The sequence below is a fragment of the Protopterus annectens genome, chromosome 13.part0 (genome assembly GCF_019279795.1).
Source record: "Protopterus annectens isolate FY-2018-M chromosome 13.part0, PAN1.0, whole genome shotgun sequence".
In the NCBI taxonomy this organism is placed as follows: domain Eukaryota; kingdom Metazoa; phylum Chordata; order Ceratodontiformes; family Protopteridae; genus Protopterus; species Protopterus annectens.
In genome coordinates this window covers 418,930,221-418,950,220 of record NC_056747.1, presented here as the reverse complement: position 1 = coordinate 418,950,220, position 20,000 = coordinate 418,930,221, and the positions used below count along the sequence as shown (strand labels likewise).

General features: G+C 45.3%; 1 protein-coding gene across 1 annotated transcript in view; it reads right to left on the bottom strand.

Annotated features, from left to right (window-relative positions):
* BAZ1B (bromodomain adjacent to zinc finger domain 1B) overlaps positions 1-20,000 on the bottom strand; it is a 2,173,382-nt gene that overhangs the window by 1,995,479 nt on the left and 157,903 nt on the right. The gene's annotated exons all lie outside the window — the stretch shown is intronic.

Below are 20,000 nucleotides of genomic sequence, written 5' to 3'. Positions count from 1 at the left end.
TTTTTCCCGAAGGGTATGACTATACATTTTTTGGCGTTTAACTTCAGGCCATGGCTCTGGCACCAGCTATCTGTTTCCGGGAGTCCCTTCTGAAGGATATCCGTGTCCGATGCACTTTCCACTATGGCGCCCAGTTTGCAGTCGTCAGCAAACTTTGTCAGCCAAAGTCCTCCCATGTTGGCCTGTACTTCTGAGAAGTAATGCCGAACAATAGGGGGCCAAGGACCGAGCCCTGTGGGACACCACTTGTGACCGGCTTGGAGTCTGACATAGCGCCAGCAACTCTAACCCTGTGGGTTCTGTCCTTAAGCCAGTTTGCAACCCATCTTGTGACATATGGGTTTACATTTAAGCTGGTAAGTCTTTCTACAAAACCAGAGTGGGGTATTGTGTCGAAAGTCTTTGCAAGGTCAAGGTAGGCTGTATGGACTGCCTTTCCCTCATCAATGGCCTTGGTGACTGTTTCGAAGAAGTCGACCAAGTTCAAAAGGCATGATCTGCCCTTGAAGCCAAACTGGGTCGGGTCCAATGTCTGCAAGTCCCCTATATCTTTGTTTATGAGCTCCATTATGATCCTCTCCATAGCTTTGCAGACTAGACTTAAGCTTATGATGAAATTACATCAGTTTTTCTTGCCCTGTCAGGAGCCCCTAAAGTAGGAGGCCAGGTTCTGGTGGAAGAACCCCACCAGTGGAATATACCAATATGTCCCTTATAAGGAAAGTACAACATGTAAAAATGGGAATAAAAGGAGAAAGGAAAAAGGGGGGCTGGAGTGAGGGAAACCAGGACTGCAACAGTGAACACACTAACAACTACATTTATAGTAAGTTTACACAACTGTACTAAGTTCATGTTTCACTGTTGCAGTCATCACATTTGGGTAGATTCCCAAAGCTGAAGAAATGGATGGAGGCAGTCAAGGAAACTAGGGGCTGGCCAGGATGCCCTGCAAGACTGCAGAGGCGAACCCTGCCCTGGATTTGGAGAGGCAGGTGGTAATGCTTGGTAGAAGTGTAAACAGATGTCCAGATGGTATCCTCCAGGATGTCCCTGGTGGGGACTCCTCTGAGGAAAGCGGCAGAGGTGGAGGCTGCTCTGGTGGATTGCATCCAGACCAACTTGTGTGTGTGTGTGTGGGGGGGGGGGGGGGTAAGCTTACCATGCTGTAGCAGAAATGGATGCAGTGCACTATCCATCTGGAAATTGTTTGCTTGAAGATGGCTTTGCCTTCTGCCCCTGGAACAAAACTAACCAGTAATTGATCAGACTTTCTGAAGGATTTAGTCCTGTCCAGATAGCTGTCTGTGCACAATCTAGAGAGTGAAGGATCCTTTCCCCCTTGTTCTGGGGATTAGGAAAGAAGGTGGACAAACAGATTGGTTGAGAGCCACACTGGACACCACCTTGGACATGAAGGATGTGTTAGTTCTGAGGGATACCCAGTTTGCATGGAAGATTATGAAGGGTTCCACAGCCATGAGTGCTTGCTGCTCAGACTCTTCTGGCTGAAGTGATGGCCAGAAGGAAGGCGGTCTTCCAGGAGAGAAATTGTAGCTCTGCAAAAGAAGCTGGTTCTAAAGGAGTCAGGGTGAGCTTTTCCAAGACAAAGTTAAGGTCCCAAAGCTGGTGTTGGGGCCCTTCTGAGGAGCCTAAAGTTCCTAGCCCTATGAGGAACTATTTGATCAAAGGGTGTGAAAAAAGGGGCTGGCTCACTGGGAAAAAGAGCAGAAGAGAGGCATGAATTTTTTAGAGAGAGACCACTGTGCAAGTAGATCAGCTAAGTAATCCACGATGAGAGGGATGGAGGGCTGTGCTGTATTGGCCCTCTTAGCCTGGATCCAGGTGCAGAATCTTTTCCATTTATCTGCATAAGAGACTTTCTGGTGCTAGGGTGTCTGGCCTCCCAGATAACATCCAGAACTCGTTTACTGAGGATGGCAGATTGGTTTGGGGTTAGGGAATAAGCCAAGCTGCCAAACTAAGTGTTTGCACTTGGGGATGCATGAACTTCCCTTCACTCTGGGTTAAGAAGTTTCATATCTGAGGAAGATGTCATGGAGGCAGCGGGAGACAGGCTGTGCAGCAAAGGGTACCACTGCTGTCAGGGCCAGTCTGGAGCTTGCGAATGGTCCTTGGCTTTTCCTCCCTCATTTTGAGCCATACCCTGGGAATGAGAGGGGAGGAAAGGCATAGACCAAGAGATTGACCCAGGGAAAGGACAGGGCCATCCACTTTCCAAGCCATGCAGTGATGCTCCCTGGTGCAGAATCTGCTGAGCTGACGGTTGGTATGGGAGGCTAAGAGGTCGACCTTCGGGGTTCCACATTTCCAAGTTATTAGGAAGAAGGTACTTTTTGTTGTGATGCTATTTGTGTGGGTCCAAAAGGTTTCTACTTAAACGGTCTGCCAGGGAGTTGAGAGGGCCTGGTAGCTATTGTGCTAACAGGTGTAGTTGCATGGAAGAGGCTGCAGCCAAAGGGTCATGGTGAGCCTGTATAGAGGGTAGGAATGGAGTCCCTCCCTGTTGCTGATGTACCACATCACAGTGGCGTCTGTTTTGATAAAGAGAACCCCGGAGAGAAAAGGGGTTTGAAAGTTACCAAGGCGTGCTGCACAGTCATCATCTTTTTGATGTGCAAGGGGATTTGCTGTGGGATCCATTGGCTCTGTATGCACCTGCCATCCAGGTGTGCACCCCAAGCGTATTCTGATGAGTCTGTGGTGAGGGTCTGGGCGGCAGGGGGTGGGGAGAAAGTCCCTCGTGTGAGCATGGTGTTGCCCACCAAAGAAATTCCTGAGGCAAGGAATTAGAGAGTTTCCAGGTCTTGAGAGTATTGACACCAAAGGCTCTTTAGGTAACCACTGAAGTTTCCTCATATGCAGTCTGGCAAATGGAATGAGGAGTATGCAAGGTGCCATGAGCCCCAGAGCTTACTGGATTTTCCTTTCAGAAAGTTTGAGCCTGGTGGCCAGTTGAGAAAAGTAGGCTGACAGGAAAATTTGTTTCTCTGGTGTAAAATATGCTATCTGGGATGCTGTGTCCAGACTTGCTCCCAGGAAGAGGATTCTTTGGGTGGGCACTTTTCATTTCTTTTCATTGATTGTAAAGAGCCAAACATCCCTAGGGTACACAAAGGCCAGGTGTCCGAGCAGCTTTTCCTGGTTGTCTGCCTGAATAAGGCAGTCAAAGTAGGGGTACATTTGAATATTTGTCTGCAAAAGGCAAAGGCCAGAGCCAGGCATTCTGTGAAAACTCTGGGAGCAGTAGATAAGGCAAAGGGAAGTGCAGATAACCATGTGTTGATATCCTGCCCTGAAGCAGAGATGTTTTCTGCATGATTCCGTGGTAGGAATGTGGAGGTAGGCCTAGGCCTCTCTTAGATCCAGGTTGGCTAGCTAGCTAAGCATCCTTGGAGAGCATAGGTAGTACCTGCTGGAGGGCGAGCATTTTGGGATCACCAAGAAGGTGTTTAAAATGGATCAAGAATGCGGTGCCAGGTGCCCTCTTTTCTGGACACCAGAAAAAATCTGGAGTAGACGCCTTGGCCTATCTGTTGTGCAGGAACGTGCTCTACTGCCCTCAGAGCAGGGAATGGATTTGCTTTCGAGCCTATGCCACTGATTTGGTGGTAGATGTGGGAACCCTTTTGGGGTTGGAAGGGTGTGGAAGGAGAATTTGTATCCCTGAGACAATGCTGAGAACCCATTGGTCCTTGGTAATGGTGGCCCAGGTGCTTGAGTGAAATGAGAGTTCCCCTTCTAGGAGTAAGTGAAGGAGGGCACAGGGGAGGTCAGGAGGAGGTGAGTCATTGTGAGTTCTTACCATAAGGGGATGACTTAGAACTCCCTGGTTCTGAAGTGGAAGTAGTCCACTGCTCATCTCTGCACTCCCTGGGGCTGCTGTCTGAGGGTCTGTTTCCACGGGGCCTGTTTACTCACAGCAGGAAAGGAACAGTGCTTAGAGGGCAAAATGCCTGCTGAACCTAGGGGGCTGGACCTGCAAGAAATCTGTTTACACAGATTTTGCTTTTTCTTCCATCTTTAAGACCTCTTCTGCCTTAGTGCCAAATAATTATCTTTGTGCAAGGGTGCATCCAACAATTTAGATTTTACATGGTCTGGCAGGGGTTGTTCCTTAAGCCATGCATGTCTTCTAATAACGGATCCAGCGACTGCTGCCCTGCAAGAAGCTTCTAGGGCATCAAAGCCACAGTGCAAAGTGTGTTTAGTTACTTGACTTGCAGAATGCAGTAAGTCTTGTAAATCTTTAGATTCTGCCCAAGCAGGAAAGGACATTTTTTGTTTAAGCAGTTCCAAGGTATGTTGCTGATATTTAAATCATATGGAACTGACAATTTAGTGCCCTGATAACAAGAGTAGCTGAGGTGTATACTTTTTTACTCCCTCTACCAAACACTTGGGAATCCCAGTCTGAGGGGGTGGTATTCTTAGCACAGGTTGCTTCAATTCCTTTTTGGCCCTTAAGAAATGACTTCAGGGTCAGCTGTTGGATTTTTAAAAAGATATTTGAGAGAATCAGGGACTCTGTAGTACCCATCTGGTTTTCTGGGAGCAGGGGTTAGGAAGTCAGGAGTCTAGCTGGATTAAAGGAAATCATCCACCACCACATCCAGGACTGTAGGGATGGCCAAGGGTATGTGTTGGCAGAAGATCTGGGAATTCGGAGTCTTTTTAGATGGAGGGTAGCCCTGACTCTTCCATTGGAAATGCTCCCTTAAAGTATGCAGGGTTTCCACAAAGGAAAAATCCTCTGGGGGAGAGGCTGACTGAATGGAATCCACTGCATCACAATCCTCCTAAGTGGAGAGGGGCTGCATGTCTTCATAGTCAGATGCATCAGATTCATCTGACTCTTGTTCAGGCAAAACTACTGGGAAAGATCTCTCTTCCTTTTTGAAGGAGTAGCTTGGCTACCCCTGATCAGCAGTAGGTTTTCTGCCATTTTAAACATTTGAGACTGAGGCAAGGTAGCAGGCACCCGAGAGAGGGTAGTCAGTTTCTTGGGTGCGGTTCAAACCCTGGGCCCAATGAACTCTGGTGTTTTCGAAAGAACGGTAGTTGCAAAAGAAGACTGTCGTGATTCGGTGGTGTGAATGGCTTCCTCGGAAGCCAGTGCCTGCTCAGCTGCTCCGGACCCGACCAAGATAGAGACAACTGCAGGATCCTTAGACAAAAAGTTTTGCGGCCGAATGCGTCTTGGTAGCAGCCTGCGAATCAACTGAAGCGGGCATCAGGGGCTGCAAGTGCCTCACTGAGTACCTGAGTATTGACTAACTTAACGGAAGGGTCATCGGAAGGTTTGGACCTGTGCAGTCACCGTCTTTAACTTTACGTTTTTTCGGAAGATCTGCTGTCTGATGGCTTACAGAAGCCATATTGGAATAAGAGGACTGTAAACGAAAATATCTGGCTACAATAAGGGCCCGACGACTCAGTTCTGGCATTAAACAAAGCACAGAAGCAACAATGGGGGACGTAGTGGTCTGGGCCTAGACAAATGACGCAGTAATAGTAGAAGTCTGTGTGGCATTTGCTTTCCACAGTCGAGACAATTAACTTTGACATCGGTCAGTGCAAGAAAGAAGGATCCCCAACAGGGTACTTAGCTTTAGAAGACTTCAAATTCAATTCGGAAACAAAACTCTGATAGCGGCCGACCGGCACTCGTGCGAACTGCTTCTGCCTCAGGCTACATGGCAAGAAAGACTGATGTAATCGAATCTGCTGCCTTACTTTATACCATTGACGACCTAACCCAAATGTGATGACTGCAACAGTGAAATACCAAAATCAGCAAATGGCCACTACAGGTTCATTCACTGGCAGCTGATGTGGAGCCCTTGCTTGTGCCTTGGGCCAAGTGCTTTCTTTCTAGGAAAAGGAGAAAATGGAGCAAACATGACCAAAGTATCCATACTGTAGCACAGGAGACAAAATGGTGAGCATTACTGGAGCATGTCAGTCATAAATAAGTAGTCACCTAGTGTACACAAACAGCACACACTTTACCAAGTAAAAAGCATTGGAAGCACATTTCCTGTCAGCAATCCTTTTAACAAGTTACATATACAGACAGAAGAAAAAGGTAGGCAGGCTGTCACAAAGTGAACATATACAGTACAATGAAAAAAACACCCTTGCCTGTCCCAAAGGGAAACGGTGAGAAATATTTGTGAAAATAAATTTACTACATGTGTAAACTAGCTCCCAGTTAGCTAAAACAAGTATTTTAATGCAGCCTGTGTTGAAAAGGTAAGTCCCACAAGGCTATTAACCTTATTTCGGGACAGACTTAACAGTAAACTTCAGATATTAAAAAAAAAAATACCAGGTTTCTTAAAGTGAAAATACCACTATCAGGAAATAAAATTAAAATAGCAGCTTCACTATAAAGAATGATTTTTATGTAGCTGGGATCCCCCAAATTGCCAGAAAAGCTCCTATCTGGTATTTGTTCCCCTGAAGGCCCAGAGGTGCTTCTCCTTGAGGCTTCAAAAAGAAACATCTTCACTGACTGCAGACTGCCCCTCTTAGGGGCTAGCCAGTCAGGCTGAACAGATTGGAGGAGACAGAGCTTTGTTAAGCCAGCCACTTATTTCTTGGGCGAGGAAACCACCCATATTACCTGAACATTACTGCAGCAATTGGAATGACAAACGTTTATAGCACTCAAAAATGTTTTACCACAGCTTAATACATTGACAGAGGAATCAACCCACTCAGAGATCAAAAATCCACACAAAACGTTCAGTAACTGATAAACAGGCATGCAGAACGAGTCAAGCCCTTTGGCAATGAAAACTGAAAAGCATGTCCACCTGTCTCGGCAGTGTGTGTGTGTCTGTGTGTGTGTATTGGGTTAAAACAGAAACCTTGACTAGTGTGTATAATACATCACTGGTCAACGTGAATTCCAGGGCAGAATTTGCCTGTAGGGTGCATCAAAATATGGAGAACATCTAAAATGGAAGAGGCTCCCAAACAGCGAGTCAGTTATCAAATGAAAAAGCTAAAGAATGACATTAGACATGTGCTGCTGGGCTTTAAGGATGACCAGAGAAAAATGAGCACAAAACTGAAGGGGGGTATTTCTGCACCACACCATCCCATGCACATTCCTCAACCGAGGGATGAGTGGGTGGGTGGGGGGGAGGGGCTGTGTTGGTTGCATAAACTAAGACAGCAACATATTACCAAACATCAAATTAAATTTCCAAACTACAACTTTCATCAGCAGTAGCTTTCCACTAGTGAACTGGTCTTCCCTGGTTATAATGGCTAGTTATCAAAACACCCACTCTTTTGCTGAAAAGCTATCAGTAACTTTTTTCCTCACTTGCCTGTTGCTGTACCAAACCACAACCATGTTGTGTGGAGTGAAAAGCAATCATGTTAAGGTGTAGAAAGCCCTGGAAGGGCATTACGACTTCCCCATCACAACTTCCCGACAGAATCTTCAGACAACCTGAACCAGCTGCTGCTCCTCAACATAGACTTATCAGCACAGCCCACTGCCAAGGGAGTGAACCCCATGGCACAGGTTGCACTTAAGCTTGGTGTGAACAACCAGTGCTGAAAATGCACATTGCAGACCTTGGAAATCCAGACAAGATGGAGGCTTCCAATCTGAAACTGTAGGATCCACTAAATATAGGAATATGGTGTATAGCATAAAACAAGTCATTTACTACAGGTGTCATGACAGACATTCTGAAGCAAATTATGAATAAAAAGCTAGAAGTCCACTGGAAGATATACTCTGTATGACGCAAAATCTAGGCTGCAGCCCTTTATGTGATCACCTACTAGTGAGTAAACTGGATTTTAAGGTTTACCGACGCAGAGTGAAGTAATGCAAGCAGAAACTTCTCCCAAAAAAGAAGCTGAATGAAAATCTAGCTTAGAACCAGTCGGGTATTTAAGGGAACAACATGGCTTCATGTAGCCTTTGCTGAGCTGCAACAGATACACATTTGGTAAACACCCTGTGGTTTAAAATAAGACCCAAAAGAAAAAAAATCCTTACTTTAGTCTAGCCACCTCATCAGCAGAGTAATTCAACACTCCCAAGAAAAAGTGAAGAGTTCTGGATGCCTTTTTTAAAAATCAGTAAACACCAAGTTAGATCAATATTATACATAGGCTTAACGCATTGCGTATTAGTTCTGATGAAGTTCCTGAGACTACTGTGGTTCAAAAGTGCTTAAGATAAAGCAGTTAATTCTCAGTGTCCAAAGCAGCTGAACAAAATGTAATAAGCAGTGTTTCATTCACTGAAAAACAAAGCTGAAAAAAGCAATATTAAACGGCACAGACTGTCCATTTATTATTTTTTTACTTTAACAATGCAAGTGCATTTTCAGCCACAACCTGGATGTTTATTTTCAAACAGTTGCAATGAACACAATCCAAAGATTAGACTGTTAGCACATGGCAGCAACTACACTTACATAGGCCTACCATTACATGGATACAGACATGTAATGGACAGATGTGCACAATTTGTGAGCTGGCTAAGACATTAAGTAAAAGCATCTTTAAAACACACTACTTACTGGTGTTGCTACAATTTATTAAATGTACAATACATACAATTGTGTGTGTAAAATATGTAAATGTACAGAGATCCAAAATGTCAACTCTGCACCAAAAATCAGAAGCCTTGGAAACAGAAGAAGTCTACCTTTGAAGGTCAACGATGCACCATTAGATTTGCTTAAAGAAGTTCTAAGCTGGAGTTGCCAAGTACAGATGGCACCAGCAGTGGGGATGATACGGCACAGCTTACAGATGGCTGAGAAAATACAGTTGTATACACTTACCATAAATGTAGATGTTAGTCTGTATTCACTGTTGCAGTCATCACACCTGGGTTATCTGCCTGTAGGTAGCCCTCAGTCAGCCCGAACACCAGAGTCTTGGGATTTCTGCTTCAGATGCTGTCACCTCTTCCATGACATCAGGTCGCCAGGGGTATAAAACATGCAGCCGATGCCATTACATCAGTTTTTCTTGCCCCAGATGTCAGGAGCCCCCAAAATAGGAAGCAATTACCTGGTGTGGAACACCTCCAGTAAAAAGTAAATACCATTGTCATAGATATGGCCAAAAAAAGGATAAGTAGAAAGTATAGAAAAATCAGGGGGCTGGAGGGAGGGTAACCAGGATTGCAACAGTGAATACTCTCGAACATCTACATTTATGCCAAGTGCACACAACTGTACTATGTTAATGTTTCACTGTTGCAGTCATCACACTTAGGTTGATTCCCAAAGCTGAGGAAGGGTGGAGGCAGTCAAGAAGTATTAGGGCTGGCTAGCAGGCCTTGTAAGACTGCTGTGGGAAATCCAGCACTGGATTTAGAAAAGTTAAGTGGTAATGCTTGGTGAAGGTGTGTACAGAACTCCAGGTTGCAGCTTCCAGGATGTCCCTGGTAGGGACTCCCCCCTGAGAAATGCTGTAGAGGTTGAGGTAGCCCTAGTGGAATGAGTTCTGGATCCCCTGTGGGGTAGGTTTTCTGACGTTTGTAGCAGAAATGGATGCAGTGTGCTACTTGGAAATGGTTTGCTTTGAAATTGCCTTGCCCTCTGCTCCTGTAGCAAAGCTGACTAGTAGCTGGTCAGACTTTCTAAAAGTCTTAGTCCAGTCAAGATAGAACCTGGGCCGTCTGTGCACATCCAAGCAGTGCAGGATCCTTTCCCCTTTATTCTGAGAATTAGGGAAAAAGGTTGTTAAATGGATGGACTTATTTAAAACCACACTGGATACCACCTTGGGCATGAATGATGCGTTAGTCCTGAGGGAAACGCTGTCAGCATGGAAAATAATGAAGGGTTCCACAGCCATTAGTGACTAACTCAGACACTCTTCTTGCTTAAGTGATGGCTAGCAGTAGGAAAGGAATTTTAACTATGCTGCAGCAGCAGGCTCAAAAAGGGGGGGGGGGGGGGTGTTTCTATAGTACAAAGTTAAGGTTCCAGGCAGCGGTGGGAGCTCTACTCAGGGGGCCTTAAATTGTTGGCTCTCCTCAGGAATTGTTGGATGAAAAAAACAGGTGGCTCAGTATTGTAATGAGCCAAGACGGCAGAGGCATGAATCTTAATTGAAGAGGACAGAACGCTGTTGAGCAGCTCTGCCAGTTAATTTAGGATTTGAAGTAAGGTGGGCACGGCTGTGTTCTTTCCTCGAAACTGGCTCCAAGAACATTATCTTTTCCACTTTTCTGCATTGGATTTCCTAGTACTAAGCCTTCTGGCCTCAAGGATGACTTCCAGCACCTGTTTGCTGAGGGTTGCTGGTGGTGTATTCAGGGGCAAGTCAGGCTCTGCCAGGTTCAGGGTTTGCAGCTGTGGATGCAAAATCTTTCCCTCCTCCTGGGACAGCAGGAGGGGGGGGCCTGAAGTAGGTGCCATGGTGGCACTGCTGTCAGACTGCATAGGAGTAGGTACCAGTGCTGGCGCAGCCAGTCCGGGGCATTAACGATTGTCCTTGGTCTGTCCTGTTTGATCTGGGTTAGTACTTGAGAGAGAAGGGGCAGAGGGGGAAGGCATAAATTGAGAGGTTTTCCCATGTAAAAGGACAGGGCATCCACTTTCCATGCTTTGCTGTGAGGATTTCTGGTGCAAAATTTGCTCAATTGATGGTTTTGGCAGGAGAAAAAAAGGTCCACCTATGGTGGACCCCACCTGTGGATTAGAAGTTTGAATGAGTTGGGTTCCAGTTTCCACTAGTGTGGGTCCAGTAGATTTCTGCTCAAGTCTGCCAGTGAGTTGTCTGCCTGGCAGAAATTTAGCTCGCAGGTGTACTTTGCAGGTTAGCCATGACCTTGTGGAACGCAGCCTTGAGCAGCAGAGTGGGTAGGAATGAGTTCCCCCCTGCTTGTTTATGTACCACATAACTGTGGTGTTCTCTGTCTTACCAGGAGTTGCCCTGGAAGGATAAAGTATTTGAAGGCTGTCAGAGCATTCTATACAGCCAACACTTTTGATTGATATGCATGGGAATTTTTTCTGGGCTCCAGTTGCCTTGAATGCATTTGCCTGCCATGTGAGCCCCCCCCCATGCATAGTCTGATGCGTCGTCAGGGTTTGGGCGGCGAGGGGTCGAGTGAAAGGAAGTCCCTTGTTGTGGCTGCATGCCTCTGCCCACCAAAGGAACTCTGCCCTTAGGCAAGGAATGATAAGAATTACTGTTTATGTCTTGAGAATGCTGACACCACAGACTTAAATACAACTAAAATTTCCTCATGTGCAGTCTTGCATATGGTATTAGTACAATGCACGAGTCTATGAACCCTAGGTCTTGCAGTATGTTTCTTGCAGATAGCTGGGTTTTGGTGGCCATTAGTTTGAAGTAGTTGTCAAATAAGCCTGTTTTTCTGGAGTGAGGAAAGCCATTTGGGAAGTTGTATTCAAGCTTGCTCCCAGGAATACAATCTTGGCTGGGCACCAGTTGTGATTTCTTTTAGTTGATGGTGTACCCAAGAGAAGTAATGAGTCTTTACAAATGCCAGGTGTTGAAGTAGCAATTCCTGACTGTCCACCTGAATTAGGCAATCGTCCAAGTATAGGTAAATTTGAATATTTATCTGCCTGCAGTGTGCAATGGCCAGAGCCAGGCACTTTGTGAATACCCTGGGAGTAGAAGATAAGCTAAAGGTAAGTGCAGAGAACTGATGCATAGAGTCTGCCCTGAAACAGATATTTCCTGCAAGATTCCCTTATGGGGGATGTACAGATAAGCTTCTTTTAAGTCCAGGGTGACTAGCCAGGTGTCCTTGGCTAGCATAGGAAGAAGCTGTTGCAGTGTAAGCATTTTGAATTTTGGGACCATCAGGTAGGTGCTGAGAATTGACAGATCCAGGACAGGGCTCCAAGAGCTCTCTCTCTTATGGGCACCAGGAACAGTCTGGAGTAGAAACCCTGTCCCCTTTGCTCTACTGGAACAGGTTGACTAGCCCTGATAATGAGAAAATTAAGTACCTGCTTTTGAGCCTCTGCTCACTGGTTTGGAGGAAGGTCTCGCATCACACTTGGGGTTGGTAGTGAGTAGAAGTAGAATCTGTATCCCTGGGATACAATGTTTAGGACCCATTGGTCTTGGTTAATGGACATCCAGTTTTTTGCTTGTAGGGCAGGTTTTCCTCCTAGAGGTGCAAGTACTTGGGCATGGCCAGGGAGGGTGACTGACAAGTCATTGTGAACTTTTCCCATAAGGGGGTGGTGTACCACTCCCCGTTTTTGAGGTGGGAGCACTCCATTGTTTACATCTCTGCATACCCTGAGAAACTGTAGTCTTGGTGGTCTGTTGCCCCTGGGTCTGGACTGAAGGACTGGGAGGGACTAGTTTTTTGAAGGCCAATGACTACTGAAACCAAGATTTCTTACAGGTTCAGCCACCTTAAACAGCCTGGATAGACTTAGCTTTTTCCCTCCATCTTTATGAGAAAAACTTCTGCTTTTGAGCCAAACGAGCATTCCTGGTTTAATGGAGCATCTAATAATTTTGCTTTGACGTGGTCTGGTAAGATTTCTTCCTTGAGCCAAGCATGCCTTCTCAGTACCGACCCAATGACAGCAGCCCTGCAAGATGCCTCTAAGGCATCGAAACCACACTGCAAAAGTATGTTTACTAACTTGGTTTACAGAATGCATTAACTCCTGTAAATCTTTATTTTCTGTACGGTCTGGAAGCAACAACATTTTTTGATTAGTCCCATAATATGCTGCTGGAACTTCAAGATGTGAAACTGGCAATTCAAAGCCCTGATGGCAAGAGCTGCACAGGTATACACCTTTTTACCCCATCTGTCTAAAGCTCTAGAATCCATGTCCGAAAGAGTAGGGTTTTTGGCTATAGTAGCCTTAATGCCTTAAGGTCCCTGTTAGGAGTAAGACTGGATTCCATGAAGACATCTACAATATCCAGGACAAGGGGTATAGCTAGAGGCCTGTGCCAAGGCAAGTCTAAAAGTTAGTATCTTTTTGGACTAAGGGTAGTCCTGACCTTCCCAGCGGAAATGCTCTCAAGGTATGCAAGGTTTCACCAAAAGAAAAATAGTCTGGAGGGGAGGCAGAGGGAATGGAATCCTCTGCATCTGAAACCTCATAGGTAGATAAGGGTAAGTCCTGGTAATCAGATGGATCAGAGTCATCGGACTCATGGTCTGTAGAATCAGAAGGAAAATCAATTTTTGTCTTAGAGGGGGAAGGCTGGCTTCCCCTAATTAAGGTTATAAGGTCTCAGCCATTCTAAGTATTTGTTTCTGTGGCATAGGAGCTTGAGCATGCGCTTTGGTCGGTTTTCTAGGTGTAGTGCAAACTCAGGGCCTGAAAAGCTCGGTAGTTTGACAAAAACGAAGTTGTCTGTTTAATACGCACATTGGAAGGTCAGAATACACCCTCAGAAGCCGGTGCCTGCACAGGGGCTCCGGACCCAACAAAGGGAGAGACATCAGCAGGTTCCATTGTTGAAGGAGCACCTCGCAGCATACCTGACTACGAATGGGTCTCAGCAGAGGCCTGCGAATCTGTAGAAGCAGGTATCAGGGGCTGCGAAGGCGCCTCACTGAGTACAGGCGGGCTGGTGACTAGCTTACCGGAAGCGTAGTCAGCAGTTTTGGACCTATGCGGTCTGCCTTTATCCTTACGTTTTTTTCGGAAAATCTGCAGTCTGATGGCTTAGCGAAGCCATTTCGGAATATGAAGAACGAGAGTGACAGAATTTAGCGACTAAGATAGCCAGATGATGAATACTTCAGGCGTTAAACAAGGCACAAAACTGACAGCAAGGAAATCGTGATCTGGGTCTAAACAGGTGACAGTAAGAATGAAAATCTGAGGAATTTGCTTTCCAAGGCAAGACAATTGTTAACTTTTTTTGACATCAGTTAGAAAGTAGTTTTGTACCCACCATAAATGTAGATTGTGTCTCTTCACTGCTGCAGTCATTACACTTGGGTTATCCTGCCATCCGGCAGTCCCGCAGTCGGCCAGAGTTCCAAAGTCTTGGTCCGGTGTCGGTTACAGTCGCTTCTTCCCTGACGTCAGTGCGCCAGGGGTATACAAGATGCAGCCGACACCATTTTCTTCAGTTTCTTGCCCCAGATGTCAGGTGCCCCCAAATAGGTAGGCAATACATACTGCTAAAAAAAAAAAAAAATCATACAATAAAGGTAAAAATAAAACCTTCAGTTACCAGCAAATACACCACATAGGTAGTATACGGTTGAAAGGTCCCAGCTAAGAAAGAGGGGATTGCGGGTGGGTAAACTGGACTGCAGCTGCGAAGACACTCAACATCTACATTTATGATCGGTACAAAACTGTACTATGTTCGTGTTTCACTGCTGCAATCATTACACTTGGGTTGAATCCCAAAGCTGAGTTAGGGTGGTGGTTCTAGAGGATTTGGGGTGGCTATGAGGCCCTGCAGCGGCAAAGCCAGCTCTGGATCTAGAATAAAGAGGCAAGTGATCATGCTTGGTAAAATTGTGCCCTGAACTCCAAGTTGCAGCATCCACGATATCTTTGGTAGGTACTCTAAGGTAAGCAGTTGAAGTGGCTGTTGCCCTGGTGGAATGTGGCCTAATGTTACTAAGTACAGGTTTCCCATGCTGTGTGTAGCAGAACCGGATACAGTGTCCTATCCACTTAGAAATGGTCTGCTTTGAAATAGCCTTTCCCTGTGATCCTGCAGCATATGGTACAAACAAATTGCTCAGTTTTTCTGAAAGCTTTTGTTTTGTCCAAGTAGAAACATAATTGTCTGTGTATGTCCATGGAATGCAGAAGTCTCTCCCCTTTATTCTGGGGATTTGGATAAAAAGTTGGCAAGTGAATAGTTTGGTGAAGAGCCACACTGGATACTACCTTAGGCATAAATGAAGGGTTTGCTCTTAAAGAAACCCTGTCTTGGTGAAAAATGATGAAAGGCTCCACTGCCATTACTGCCTGTAACTCAGACACTTCGTGCTCAGGTTATTGCCCGACAGAGCAGTTTTCCATGATACATACTTTAATTCTGCTGAATTGGCTGGCTCAAAAGGAGGTAAAGTAAGTTTTTCCAAGACAAAACTGAGGTCGCAAGTTGGTGCTCTCCGTGGCGGTCTTATGTTTTTAGCCCCTCTGAGGTACTGTTTTAGCAATGGATGAGAGAAAATAGGAGGATCTGTGTTGTAATGAGCAGATATGGCAGAGGCATGGATCTTAATTGATGAAAAGGATAGTCCTTTGTCCAGTATCTCAGTTAAGTATTGGAAAATTTGAGGAATATTTGCGACAAGAGGGTCAAAGCTTTGAGCCTGGTTCCAGGCACAGAATAGCTTCCACTTTTCTGAAGATTTCCTGGTGCTAGGCCTCCTGGCCTAGAAAAATGACATCCATAACAGCTTTAGAGAGAGATGTTGTCTGCTTGACTAATGAATTTGCCATGCAGCCAGGTTTAAGGTTTTGAGCAGACTGTGCAGGATCTGAATGTTTTGTTGAGTCAGAAGGTGTGGAGTTTGAGGTAAAACCCATGGCGGGCCTTGAGCCAAGTTCTTTAAGATTGGGTACCAGTGCTGGCGTGGCCAGTCTGGGGTAATCAGAATCATCTGTGGTTTTTCTTGTCTGGCTTTTAGGAGTACCCTTGAAAGGAGAGGCAGTGGTGGGAAGGCATAAACTTTTAGGTTTTTCCAGCTGAACAAGAGCGCATCCACTTCCCATGCCTCTGTGTGATAAGTCCTTGTGCAGAATTTTTGTAGTTGGCAATTCATTGGGGAGGCAAAGAGAACCATGTCTGGGCACCCCCATTTTTGCGTTATGCTGAATACTTGTGGATTTAATTTCCACTCGTGAGGATCCATGATGTGTCTGCTCAAGTCATCTGCCAGAGTATTTTTCTTTCCTGGCAGGAATTGTGCTTGTAGATTAACTTGATAGGTTAGAGCCGTGTTCCACAAGGTCATGGCTTGTCTGAATAGGGGATAAGAATAAGTGCCCCCTTGCTTACGTACCACATAACTGTGGTGTTGTCTGAATTCAATACTTGTCCTGGATGCAGGAGGTCCTTGAAAGCTGTTAGGGCATTTTGTACAGCCAACATCTCTTTTTGATTGATGTGAAGATGCATTTTGTCTGTAGTCCACTTGTCCTGAATACATCTTCCTGCCATGTGTGCTCCCCCAGGCGTAATCCGAAGCATCTGTTAAGGTCTGCCTGGCTGTGGGAGGAGTGAAAGGCTGTCCCTTGAGTTGACATGCCTGTGTCCACCATCGAAACTCCTGTTGCAGGCAGGGAATTAGTGGTATTACTGCTTCCAAACTGTGACAGTGCTGAGTCCAAACACTTTTTAGGTACCATTGTAATTTCCTCATATGCAGTCTGGCATATAGAATTAGTAGTATGCAGGATGCCATGAATCCCAAGGCCTGCAGAATTTTTCTTGCAGGGAGTTGGTTTTTTGTTGCCATCAATTGAAAGTAATGAGTCAGTTGTCCTTGCTTGTCTGGCGTGAGATAAGCCATCTGGGCTGTTGTATTTAAGCTGGCACCCAGGAATATCATCTCTTGTGAGGGCACTAGTTTTGACTTTTTAGTTTACTGTGTACCCTACGTAAATTAGCAGCCTTTTTACAAACGCCAGATGCTTTAGAAGAATGTCCTTGCGCTCTGCTTGAATAAGGAAGTCGTCCAGGTATGGAAATATTTGAATTCCTTTTTGTCTGCAAAATGCAATTACTGGTGCCAGGCACTTTGTGAAGACTCTGGGTGCAGTAGATAAGCCAAAGGGCAGTGCAGAGAATTGGTAATGCATTGAAACAGCTATGAATCGGAGGTTTCTTCTGCAATTTTGTCTGATAGGGACATACAGGTATGCCTCTGAGGTCCAAAGTAACAAGCCAAGCCTTCTTGCCCAGCATGGGAAGAAGCTGCTGTAGTGTCAACAATTTGAATTTCGGAACATCCAGATAAGTATTTGGAGTAGAAAGGTCTAGTATGGGTCTCCAGGCTTTGTCCTTTCTGGGGACCAGGAAAAGTCTTGAGTAAAATCCCTGTCCTTGTTCCTGTTGTGGCACATTTTGAATAGCTCTCATGTCCATGAGGGCTGTAATTTGTTTTTGTGCCTCTGCCCATTGATTGCAGGTCTGGCATTCCTTTTAGCCTTGGTAGAGTGTGAAAGTGGAACCTGTAACCTTGAGAGACAATATTCAGAACCCATTTGTCTTGGGTGATTATATGCCAATTTTGAGAAAAAAAGTGCTAGTTTTCCCCCCTAAGGGAGCTGCCAAAAGTTAAGTGCTTGGCATTTGAAGTGGGAAGTCATTGGGACTGTTTCCTGTAAGGTTGTGACTTGTCTTCACCTCCTTTTGGGGTTGAAGCACCCCACTGTCGTGGTCTGCAAGAGCCTTGGGGCTGAGATCTGCCTCTTCGGTGTCTGTATCTGCCTCTTTGTGGTCTGACACTGGAAAAGACCAATTCTTTAAAGGCCAATTTCTGCTAAATCGAGGTGGCTGTACCTGTAAGAAATCTGTCACTGTTTGCATAGATTTTGCCTTATCCTCTATTTTCTTTAATACCTCTTCTGCCTTAACACCAAATAAAATATCCTGCTGTAAAGGAGCATCCAATAATTTAGCCTTAACATGATCAAGTAAACCTTGTTCTTTTAACCAAGCATGTCTTCGAATCACAGATCCTGTAACTGCTGCTCTACAAGAAGCCTCTAATGAATCGAAACCACAATGCAGAGTATGTTTTCCCACTTGTTCAGCTGCATGCAATAAATTCTGCATTTCCTTATAGTCAGGACGTTGAGAACTTACAATCATTTTCTGTTTTAACAGAGACATTAAATATTGTTGGTATTTAAGCATGTGAAATTGGCAATTTAAAGCTCTCACTGCTAAAGTTGCAGAGGTGTAAACTTTCTTCCCACATCTGTCTAATGCTCTAGAATCCCTGTCAGAGGGAACTGGAGTTTTAGCCGTGGAAGCCTTTACCCCTTTAGGACCCCGGGAAATAGTTTCTGGGTCAACAGGGTTTTTATAAAGAAATTTGAGAGTCAGGGACTCTGTAGTACCTGCCTGGCTTGACTGGAGCAGGGGGCAAAGAATCAGGGTTTAAACTGGATTCAGAAAACACATCATCCACAACATCTAACACTGGCGGAAGAGCAAGGGGCCTGTGCTGAGGCAATAAAAGGAAGTCTGAGCCTTTTCTTGGATTCTGAGTAATCCTGGCCCTCCCAATGGAAATGCTCCCTCATGGTATGTAAAGTTTCCCCAAAAGAATCCTCAAGAGGAGAGGCTGAAGGAATTGATTCTTCAGCATCAGAGTCCCCATAAGGGGGGTAAAGAGTATCCCTGGTCTGAAGAGGAATCAGAAGAAATGGAAACCTGGTCAGAAGAATCATAGTCTGTATCCTGCCTAGGCCTTTTATCGGGAGGGGGATGGGTACCACTGATCAGAGTAATTAAGTATTCGGCCATTCTGAGCATCTGTTTTTTAGGCATGGAGGCCTGTTCAGGTAAATGCTGTACTTGCTTGTCTTTAATGGAGTTTTAAGACTTGGTTGTAGTTTTTATGGTAAGCTGTGAAGGTCTGAAAACACCCTCAGAAGCCGGTGCCTGCTCAGCAGCTCCGGGCCCATCTGAAGGGTTAGTCTCCGTAGGCCCAACACCTTGAGTATCCAGAAACCTAGACATCTCCACGTGGGAGTCGGAGGCGGCCTGTGGCTCTGAGGTAGTGGGTGTCAAAACGCCTCAATGAGAACCGGCAAACAAGCGACTGGCCTAGAAGAGGCTTCATCGTCAGTTATGGGCCTCGGATGCCTGTCCTTATACTTGTCTTTGCGTTTTTTGTGTATTCCAGTAGTCGGTTGTTCCGACGGCATGGTATAATTAAACCTTCGGCCAAACTAATGGCGAGCAAAATCAAACAGACGTTTAATAGTGCGTTTGTTAAATCTAGCACAAAACTGACAACAAGTGATGTCGTGGTCTGGGCCTAGGCATGGAATACAGGAAGAATGAAAATCCTTATGAGGTATTTGCTTCCCACAAGAAATACAATTACTAACTTTGACTGACATTTGTCTGAAGCAAGAAAAAGTATCCCCAACGGGGTACTTAGCTTTATTGAAGACTTCAGTTGTGAAATTCGAATTGAAAATCTCAGGAGTCAGCCGACCGGCACTTGCGAACTGCTTTTGCTTCGGGCACCACACAGCAAGAAAGACTGGAGAAAACGGTGTCTGCTGCATCTTGTATAACCCTGGCGCACTGACGTCAGGGAAGAAGCAACAGCAACCGACGCCAGACCAAGACTTTGGAACTCTGGCCGACTCCAGGACCACCTGACGGCAGGATAACCCAAGTGTAATGACTGCAGCAGTGAAACACAATCAAGAAAAAAGGATCCCCAGTGGGGTACTTAGCTTTAAAAGACTTCAGGTTTGAAACTAAAATTTCAGGTAGCGGCCGACCGGCACTTGCCGACTGCTTCTGCTTCCGCATGGCAAGAAAAGCTGATGTAATGGCATTGGCTGCATGTTTTATACCCCTTTTGACCAGATGTCATGGAAGAGAAAACAGCATCCGATGCAAAAATCCCAAGACTCTGGTATTCAGGCTGACTGAGTGGTACCTGCTTGCTGGCAGACAACCCAAGTGTGATGACTGCAACAGTGAAACATGAAAATAATCATAAAAAAACCTAAAACCAATTAAGCCAACAGATACAATCTAAATAAAAGAATTAATCCACATATAGTCCTTCTTACAAATTGATGCTATAGTTTCAAATGCCTGGCAATTAGTTTACCAAAAGTGTGACAGTAAACTGTTAAAAGTAGAAGCCCCTCCACCCAAAAAAGCCTAATGACTTGCGGTCCTCAATATCTACGCCAAACATTAATAAAAAATCAAGATTTTGTTTCTAGATAAACTACCTTTTTCTGCATTTAGAAATAGAGAAAGTTCCACTTCTGACTGCAGGA